This window comes from Labrus mixtus, chromosome 10 (genome assembly GCF_963584025.1).
Source record: "Labrus mixtus chromosome 10, fLabMix1.1, whole genome shotgun sequence".
Taxonomy (NCBI): Eukaryota; Metazoa; Chordata; class Actinopteri; order Labriformes; family Labridae; genus Labrus; species Labrus mixtus.
Genome location: NC_083621.1, coordinates 25,175,234 through 25,184,862, shown reverse-complemented (window position 1 = coordinate 25,184,862; position 9,629 = coordinate 25,175,234). Strand labels below are relative to the sequence as shown.

General features: G+C 41.4%; 1 long non-coding RNA gene across 1 annotated transcript; it reads right to left on the bottom strand.

The window, feature by feature from the left end:
- Positions 1 to 4,130: 4,130 nt before the first annotated feature.
- On the bottom strand, positions 4,131 to 7,991 carry LOC132981537 (uncharacterized). The gene is made up of 3 exons (XR_009674599.1): positions 7,901 to 7,991; positions 4,677 to 4,768; positions 4,131 to 4,584 (listed from the first exon to the last, which is right to left on the bottom strand). It is a non-coding gene; the product is annotated as an uncharacterized LOC132981537 (long non-coding RNA).
- Between the last annotated feature and the right edge of the window lie 1,638 nt (positions 7,992 to 9,629).

Here is a 9,629-nt window from a genome sequence, read left to right as displayed (position 1 = left end):
CAGTTACTCTGACAGAAATAACAATGGGCTATGACCGGATTTGAAAGATAGGAGAGTTCATCAGCAATACTAGGTCCTGGAACGGTGCTCTTACGCTGCTGTTTGCCCTTTGCTGATGTTGTCTCAGCCGTGGAGTGGCAGAGATGCTGCAGGCTTGAAGGCTCACAAAGAGCAGAGAAATGTCAGGGTGTTTCTCTTTTCTTTTTTTCCCCTGCACTCCAGAAAGCCCCGTCATCTCTCTCCAGCCCCCCAACTGTGATGTAGTCCGCAATTAAGCTGTGGGGAAACCATCAATATACCCAGAAATCTGTCTTTTATTTTCTGACAAAGCATGCACGAGGGTGTGTAAAGACAAAAGCAATCTGTATGTGTGTGTGTGTGTGTGTGTCCATTTATTTATCAGACCGTAGCTGACTGAGTCTGTGATTCAGCATGTCCGTCTGTGTGTAGCAGTTGAGTGGTAAACATCACTTAGCTGGAGTCTGACCTAGATAGAGCCGAGCTGGACGTGTGTCCTCATAGATAAATGTGTGTGTGTGTGTGTGTGTGTGTGTGTGTGTGTGTGTGTGTGTGTGTGTGTGTGTAAATTGGTGATGTAGCTGAAGCGTGGTAAGCAGGAGGCGAGCTAATGTCTAACCAGTGAGAAGTGAAGGATCATAGCTCACCAAACACACAGCAGCATCTACATATTTCAGTAACATAAACCTGCAACTCATACTCATAGAGGGGCCAATAGGCAAAACATTTAACACCATATAGAGTCAGCGTGCATTAACATGCTCAGGGCCTGATACACAAAACGAGTCCCAGCGTCAGACGGCAGGCCGTATGACATGATTTGTGGTATGATCTTTCCAAATTAATTATTTATGACTGCATTGTGACATTATATTAAATCTCATACAGAAACAGTCTGAGGCCTCAGTCGGTTGTCAGTGCATGATGTTGTGGCCATGCGATTGTGCTTGACACTATTAGCCTATAGGGAGAGCCCCTGCATAGTTTGTTGGCCTATTTTCACACACTGTGCTCACTCTTCGTTCATTAGCTGGACTGACTGAAGGTGGCGGGTTGTTGTGGGTGAATGGAAAAACACCAGCGAAGCAGACTTTAATAAGAGAAGAAGAAATAGTGCCATGACGACGACAGTGTCCCCGATCTTTCTTTTTTAAACATAGATTTGAAGAAAATAGACTTTTATTATTACCCTGGAAGTCGGCAGGTGAAGAGCCAGCCTCCTGCAGGGACTAACGTGAACAACGGCCCGGTTAACCACCATACCAGCTCCTCTGTTTAGGTCCAGCCTGAAACCTGCACACTCACCTACACTCTGCATCTCATCCCCGCTCATCTAGCCAGGCCAAGCGCCGGTATTGTAACAATGACCAAAATCAGAAACTCTGTGACATTCAGAAAGTCACATCAACACCATGGACTACACATCAAACAACAGTGACAACAGCGATGGCTCACAGGGTATTACTCTACTCCCTCACATGTCGTTAACTCCACTTCGGCAAACATCCACTGAATACTGTCATACCCAAGCTCATTCTTGAAGCTAGATGAATTTTCATGGAACTGTGGTGCGAAAAGCAATTAACCCGTTTAACATGTTTAAACATTTCACACACATACAATATGATGACGGCCTACTGGCGCTAAGGGGCTGTGGCTACAGGACTTATTAAAGTGCAGACGTCATTTTCCAGATGAATGGAATCTCTAAACTGCTGGCGGTGGCTTATTTTTGTGAGGTGGCAGCGAGGTTAGATTACAGCGGGTAATAAGAAGTTGATGTTTTTGGGTAGATGAGGTTCATAATTGCAGCGTCCTTCTTCTAAATTGTACCTTTGATCCCAAACGTGTTTTTATGGAGCAATTAGGAAAAGTTGTTCTTGTATTTATGGGATTTAGAGGACTATAAAGAACACCAGACATCAGCTAAAGGCCAGCCTTATGTTTTATAATTACGTTCGGAGCTCAATACCTTTACCGATCCACCGCAGCTTTGGTCACGTTTGCTGCTCTGTTTTTACAGCAGCGTGATAATATGGCTGATTTACTGATAAAACACAGGCTGAAGATAGAACAGATGGTAAAGCCTTTTATTATTCTGCTTATATATCCTCAGCAGTGTGATCTTATCGTACTTGGTATCATTATATCCTATAAATATATTTTTTGCACGACCTCCTGCTGCAGGGTGTCCGTATAGCTTAAAGCCTTTTATGAGAGATTTGAGTTCTTTACAGGATATTATGTCGCTTTAACACATACAATAATGTTTGTTTTTCATAAAGAATATACAATGTGCTTTCATGAGGCTTTTATCTGTGTCCCTGATTCGCCTCTATCTCCGTCTTGCAGCATTTTTTCATCATTATATTTGTGTCCACCTCTTCCCACGCCCTCCTTTATGTTCCTCTGTGGCTCCAGCGGTCCCTCTCTGTGTCTCTGCCTCCTTCTCGCTCTCCGTCCCCTGACAGTTTGTTGTTTAAAGTATACTTCAAACCAGACCGAGCCTTTTGACCACGGCAGTTTGCACTTGCATGTGTGCGAGCGGAGGGAGCAGCGCCTTTCATCTTAAAAAAAGGCTGGCCAATTTTCGGGGTCCCTTCTGTCTCGGTTTTCAGTCGAGTTTGTGTCGAACTTTCTCCCTAACTATTTCTCACATCTCTGACGTAAACCATCTTCTCCTCCATCTTCTGTTTTGTTCCTTTTTTTTAATCCTTTCTGTCGTCATTTTACCATCTCAACTCACTCTCTTCTCTTCTGTTTTCCCTTCTCTCTCGTCCATCTGTCTTTGAAAAAAGAATCAAATTGAGTTTAAAATGAGTCTCTACAAGTTCTCTAACATCTGCCTATGAACTTCTCTTTTTATTTCATTCTCGAGAGTCAAGTACTTCGCTCTCGCTTTCAGACATCAGGGTTTTAAGCTAACATCCACGACTTCTTTGTTGAGTGACTTTATTCAAACAGTACAAAAGATCTGTTTTATTTACAACTCGACTTTATGCTGGTTGCAAAATGTTAATGTAAAGACTTCATATATCTCTTTTAATACCATCATGACTGGACGTTAAGACTTATTAAAACAAGTAGAAACATTTCTTAGTTAAACGATGTCAGCTAAAAATGGAAACCTTTTGTCACGTTTTGGCCGTTTGTTAACATGACAACCACGTTTTGGGTGAATGAAGACACAAAGTTTTGAAAAGGGGTTCCAGAGTGCAAACTTTTAAAAACACAGTCTTCATCACGTTGTAAATTGGGAATATGCAGGTAGGTGTTTGTCTGTTTGTGAAATGTTGACTGTCATGACTCCCAGTCAACATTTTGTTGAAATGTACTCTTTTTGTAATTTAGAAGAAGCGCCACCACTTCATAGTTTCAGGTGTTATTTATTTTTGTATGTTTACACCTAACTGCTATGTTTAGGGGAGAGTATGTGCGCATATTGTTTCATTACATGGTCAGACCACCAACTACTGGTCTGGCATGTATACCACCTGTGTGCACGGCTGTTTATGGAATTAAAAACGATACATTTTCAGTGTATCGTTTTTGTATAAACGTTCCTTAATAAGTTTGAACGGCACTCACCATCAGTGCTCAGCTTCAGTGACGGCTGATTCATTATTCTCCTCTGGTATTGAACCGAGATGCACATCTTCAACTTTCATTAGCTTGATGCTAGCACAGTATGGACAACGCTAAATTGTGTTTAGCCAACCTTACTCAACAGAAAAACATTTTTAAGTCGGCATTTGTCAAACATAAAACCTGTAACCTACATCCTGCTTTATAGTATTTATGAGTCTTAACGGGACCGTGATTTACAAAATGCTGTGTTGAGGAGGACTTGAAGAGATTGAAACCACAAACTGATTAAGGAAATGTTTACTGAACATTGTGACGAGTAAACTTATGGGCTCTAAACAACTATGCAATCAGACATATTTCTAACAAGTGGAGTTGCCCCCTGCTGACCATCAAAGAGAATCCACATAGATGTAACTCTGGAAATAAGAGACTATATGTGCACTTTGGGTGTTAATAGTCTGCTGGTGTGAATAGGACTAAACGCTGGTTGAGGCTTTGCGCTTAAAAAAAGATTTTCCTACTACAAAAAGATTCAAATGGTTATTCTGTTTGGCCCACATCATTACATATTGTCTTCTCTTTTGAATGCAACATTAAACTGATATGTCGTTGCTCTAGGATGATATCATATTGCACCAAACCTTTTATTGTGTTTGTAACCGAGCGGGGGGAAACAACCCAGCAGTCAGTGTTTACTGCAGCAGTGCCAGATGCACCAGCTGAGCCAGGCCTGTCTACAGCCAGTCAGTTTGACAGGCGATCCCCCGAGCAGGCCGGAACAGATAGACACGGCAGCAGATGCAGACAGACAGGAGCGAGCCCACACACAGTGGGCAACTGTGACTGTACAGCAGGCAGCACTGAGATAATAGTCCTTTCAGAGCCAGTCTCCTCTTACTGAAAGAAGACTGTCCAGGGGCGATGGAGATGAGGGCTCATCACTCATCGTAAACTGGCTCAGGTGCTCGGGTCTTCAGGCTTCAGAAGAGGAGTATGACAGGATTAAGGAAGAGCGAGTAAGGGTTGCTGCTGGCATGCATTGAGAAATGACTGAGCACTTTCATACTCACAGGAGACAAGCCAGAGGAGGTTTATACACAATGAAAGGACGGGGATGTTCTGTTTGCCTTGTTGGAAAACAGTTCAATCAAAATTACCAAGCCTAGAACAAACAGTTATTGAATCAGTTGTTTAATTACAACAGTTGTACATAAATTAAGTCACACTTTCTACATAAGGGACTGATTGTGTTGAGAAGTGAGAGTAAGAGTGAGAACACTGAAACCCTCAGTGTAATAATTTCAATAAGAGCGGAAACAAAAACATCTTCAGATTCATTTTTTTGTCCAAAAGGCAAAATTACAAACCAAAGTATAAAATAACAAACTCCAAGTTTACTGTTGTCCAGACAAATGGGTGAAATATGAATACCTACATCGTATCAAAGTATGGTTTGATCACAGCAGCACATACCACAACAGTATGGCAGCTTTCAGTAGCAATTCCTGCTTCTTTATGCAGCTGTCTTTGATGTAACATCCGCTGTCTCCATGGCAACAAAAAACATGTTTTTGACATGATGTAAATATGAGGTGTGAAGTTACCTCCATCATGCAGGCGGATAAGAAACAATTTCACATGGATGGGCCAGGATGCACATCTAATAGTTCATTAGCTTGATGCTAGCACAATATGGAAATTGCCATGAATAGGCTAAAATAATTAGCGATTGTGTTTTTTTTTTAACTTGAGAAACAATCCGTCAAACTTATGCAAACAAGTTTTTTTTTCCTGAGTGAAAGATGTTAAGCTAGTTTCTCATCATACAGTGTGTCACACTCATGAGTCGTTGGTGAATATGCAGCCCACGCTGGAAATAGTTTCCTATGATGTTTCTTTTGATTGACAAACAGTCATTGCAGCTTTATTATCAGTAGACCGCTTCATCCTAACACCTGCTCCTCGATTAGCAGATGTGGTGTAAGATAAAAATCACATATTGAAATTTAGCTTTTCCTGTTTGATATTTTCTTGAATATCTTGAGTATCTGACCATTACATCAATGAACCAATTCATAGTGTGAATCTACAAACAGCCTTTAAGTCAACAATTGAAAAATGGACGTCTTTTATTCAACCTAAGAGTAGTTCAACGTCTGCTCTATAATCTCTGTGGCATAGATCTCTTGTATCAGTGAAGCCCTCGTCTTCTTGAGTCCAGCCAAAGTGTTTGTGTGAGAGTGAGTCCAATTTTCTGTTATCTGTCAATTTGTCGACAGGAAAAACCTGAGACCAGGGACACTCACATCTATGTACCTGTTAGTATGAATTTTGATGAATTCACTCATCTTGGCAATTTTGTGTATTCATTTAAATCTGTCTACCATCTAAGGGAAATTCATCTTTCAGGTCGAGTGTAGCTGCAACACATATACGTGTAAGACTCTCACAGCAGCAGATCTATATTTAGAGAGGAGCTAAGTGTATGTTGTGAGCTGAAAAGGATATGTGATTTGCTGAGGTTGAAGAAATGTACATGTCTGACAGTTTCAAGTAAAGGTGATGTCTTCTTTCTGGCATATCAGAAGTGTATGCAAATGGAAATGATGTAGGCTTTACCTACAAAAAGAATATAAGCAAGACTGTAAACACAAAAATCAACATTTATCAGCCATTTACACTGTGTCTTGTCTGACCTTGACCGAATTAATCTAATACAAATACAGGTTTGCATGAATTAACTCAACAGCTGCCCGTATGTTTGATCATCACTGCTGCCTCTCAAAGGGATAATGCATGCATGGGGAACAAAGGCGATAAACCAAGTGTTGAGATAACTTGATAAAAAGTGATAATTTCTGCAGCTTTAGCCATTAGAAGTATCTGTTACGATAACGTTATCCAAAAATGTAATTGCTGACATATGAAAATTGGACTGAATCTGAGAAAAAATGATTCAGGCCACAAACACGACCAGGTTCTGAAAATGTTTGTTTGGGAGGGAGGACAGAGGCCTTCGCTGGTTTGATATCTTTAGCAGCACTACGAGTGTTGACAGTATTGTTTTAGGTTATATTTACAAGCTGCCATCTCATGTTCTTTACAGTCTGACTTCTTTTTGGTGGTGTTAGACTTCAAAAGTCACTTATGTGAATATAATCTAAATGTTAAATCAATAAAGCCAGACAACATCAGTTACCAAATATAGCACAAATACATCAGTTCAACTTTATATGAAAGAAACTCCTCTGACCCTGGTGGTCTTATTCCTATATGAGTGTCTGTCAGGATTTATGGAATTATACAATCTGTGCCTGGGGTTAAAGGTGCAATATGTAGAATTTTTACACTAAAATCTCTAAATGAATTTTAAAACATGGACTAAGTCTATGTTATATATATATGTATTTTGACTTCTTACATTACCTCAAATATTTCCAACATTCATCAAAGCCAGAGAAATCCGTAATATGAAAGTTGTAACGGGACGTGTCTGTCAGATAGACACAAATGTTTATCGTTGTCATGGAAACACCAGATGTTAAATCAAAGAAAGCCTTTGCTACTGGAGCTGCTACTGAAAGCGGCGGTACTGTTGCTGTTTGTCCTGCTGTGATAAAAACGTCACGTAAATGATACTTCGACACATCGTCGGGAAAAAATATTCTCTTCCTCCGGTCGGTTACGCCCGCTCGTCTTGACTACAAAGAACTGGCAGAGAGAATCACTCCCATGATTCAATGTTATCTTTTGGTGTTGTTTTGATTGACTGACCCCTGGAGAAGTCCTTTTTCTAGGAGCAAGTGGATAAAATAAATACACATTGAATTATAAGATTTATGTGATCTGTTACTGCAGGATTTGTAAACAGAAAATAGAATATATCTTTATTGTCATTGCTATAAAAACAATGAATACAATTGTAAGTCAATGAGATAGCTTCGTTAATGTCATGACCAAGTAGTAGATGGGTATTGTTTGGAAATATTCTTCCCTCCAGTGGTCAAAATTGTGCATCAAAGCTACAAGTAATAAATTCCCTGAATTCGTTGGATTGGTTTTGACAAAATTAAAGACTATCTACATTTGTACCTGTGTAATAAATAATTGTGCTTTTCTTTAGCCCAAAACAAACTCTCAAAACAAATTTTCCTCATTTGTCATTTGTTAGTGTGTGTGTGTGTGTGTGTGTGTGTGTGTGTGTGTGTGTGTGTGTGTGTGTGTGTGTGTGTGTGTGTGTGTGTGTATGTGTGTGTGTGTGTGTGTGTGCAGCAGCCCAGACCTGTGCACTTACATAATCAGTTCAAAGCCCTCCACTTTCTCTCTCTCTATTTGTGCCAAGCGAGGCATTGCAGGAGGAAACAGGCTTCTTGCATTGCCAAGTCTGCCTGCAGGAAGAACCAGTGGGAGAGAGAAGTTATTTGGCTTGGAAATGATGCTCAAATGAAGGAGTATTGATGTGTGGCGCTGCCAGGGACTGCTTGAGGAGGGAGGAAAGGGCACCTCAGGTTCTCTGATTTACCAGCTGTTTTAGGATATTTATTTACTCAAGCACTTTTCAGAGGAGGGGGTTTGCAGGGAGCATCTATACATATAGACGGGATTTTAATCAAACGCGGACATTCACTTACAGTGCAGAATAGTGTGATGCATATATACTGTGGGATAGTTATAGTACACCAATGCCAAGACTATAAATCAGTTTTTGTGCATAGGGCCAAACCCCAACAAAGTTATCCCAGGACACTTTACATGAGGAGCAGGGGGCGGGGTGATAAGAGGGTAATCAAGGTCTGTTGAACAAAGTCAGAGTTTTCTGTATCATGAAGCTGGCTACATCACCATGGTAACCTACGAGTTATGGCTTCAAACTGGCTATAAAGTTATTCTAAACATGTATTTGTATTGATTATTACTGTATGTGCTCTCCGCAGGCGTTATATATATTGAGGACTGGTGCCAGCAGAACTACCTCCAGATCAACGCGGGTAAAACCAAAGAGCTGGTGGTGGACTTCCGCAGGCGCACACCCATCTAACCCACGCCGGTGAACATCCAGGGAAAGGAAATTGAGATAGTGGATTCTAAGTACCTGGGTGTTCACCTGAACAATAAGCTGGACTGAAAGATAAAGTTAAAGATAAACTTTATTGATCCCCGTGGGGAAAATTTGTGCATTACAGCAGCTCCAGAAAACAGGGGACGGGAATATAATCATTAAAAATAAAAATAGAAGTTAAAATCAAATCAAACATATTTACATCAGTTAAATAAAAAAATACAATAATGTAAAATTACACAGTAACGACACAGGAAAAGGGTTTTGTTCTTAAAAAAACACACACAGTGTGTAGCATGAGGTGGTGATGCTGTTAAAGAGTCTGATTAAACAGTCTGACTGCGGTAGCACTCTGTCTTGCAGGGTGGGTGTCTCAGTCCGCTGCTGAAGGAGCTGCTCAGGGCCTCCACAGTGTCATGCAGGGGGTGAGAGGGGTTGTCCATGATGGATGTCAGCTTCACTAACATCCTCCTCTCACCCTCCTCTACAGAGTCCAGAGGACAGTCCAAGACAGAACTGGCCCTCCTGACCAGTCTGTTCAGTCTCTTCCTGTCTCTCTCTCTGTGCTCCCTCCTCCCCAGCAGACCACTGCATAGAAAAGTGCAGACGCCACCACAGTGTCATAAAAAGTGCAGAGTCCTGCACACTCCAAAGGACCTCAGTCGTCTCAGCAGGTGAAGTTGACATTGACCCTTCTTGTACAGGACGTTGGTGTTGTGTGACCAGTCCAGTTTGTTGTTGAGGTGAACACCCAGGTATTTGTACGTCTCCACCCTCTCGATGTCCAAGCCCTGGATGTTCACCGGTGCAGTCTGGGGTGACTGCGGAAGTCAATCACCATCTCCTTTGCCTTCCTGGCGTTGAGCTGAAGGTGGTTGAGCTCACTCCAGTCGACAAAGTCCATGATGACCTGCCTGTTCTCCTGTTCGCTCCCCTTAGACACACACCCCACGATGGCTCTGTC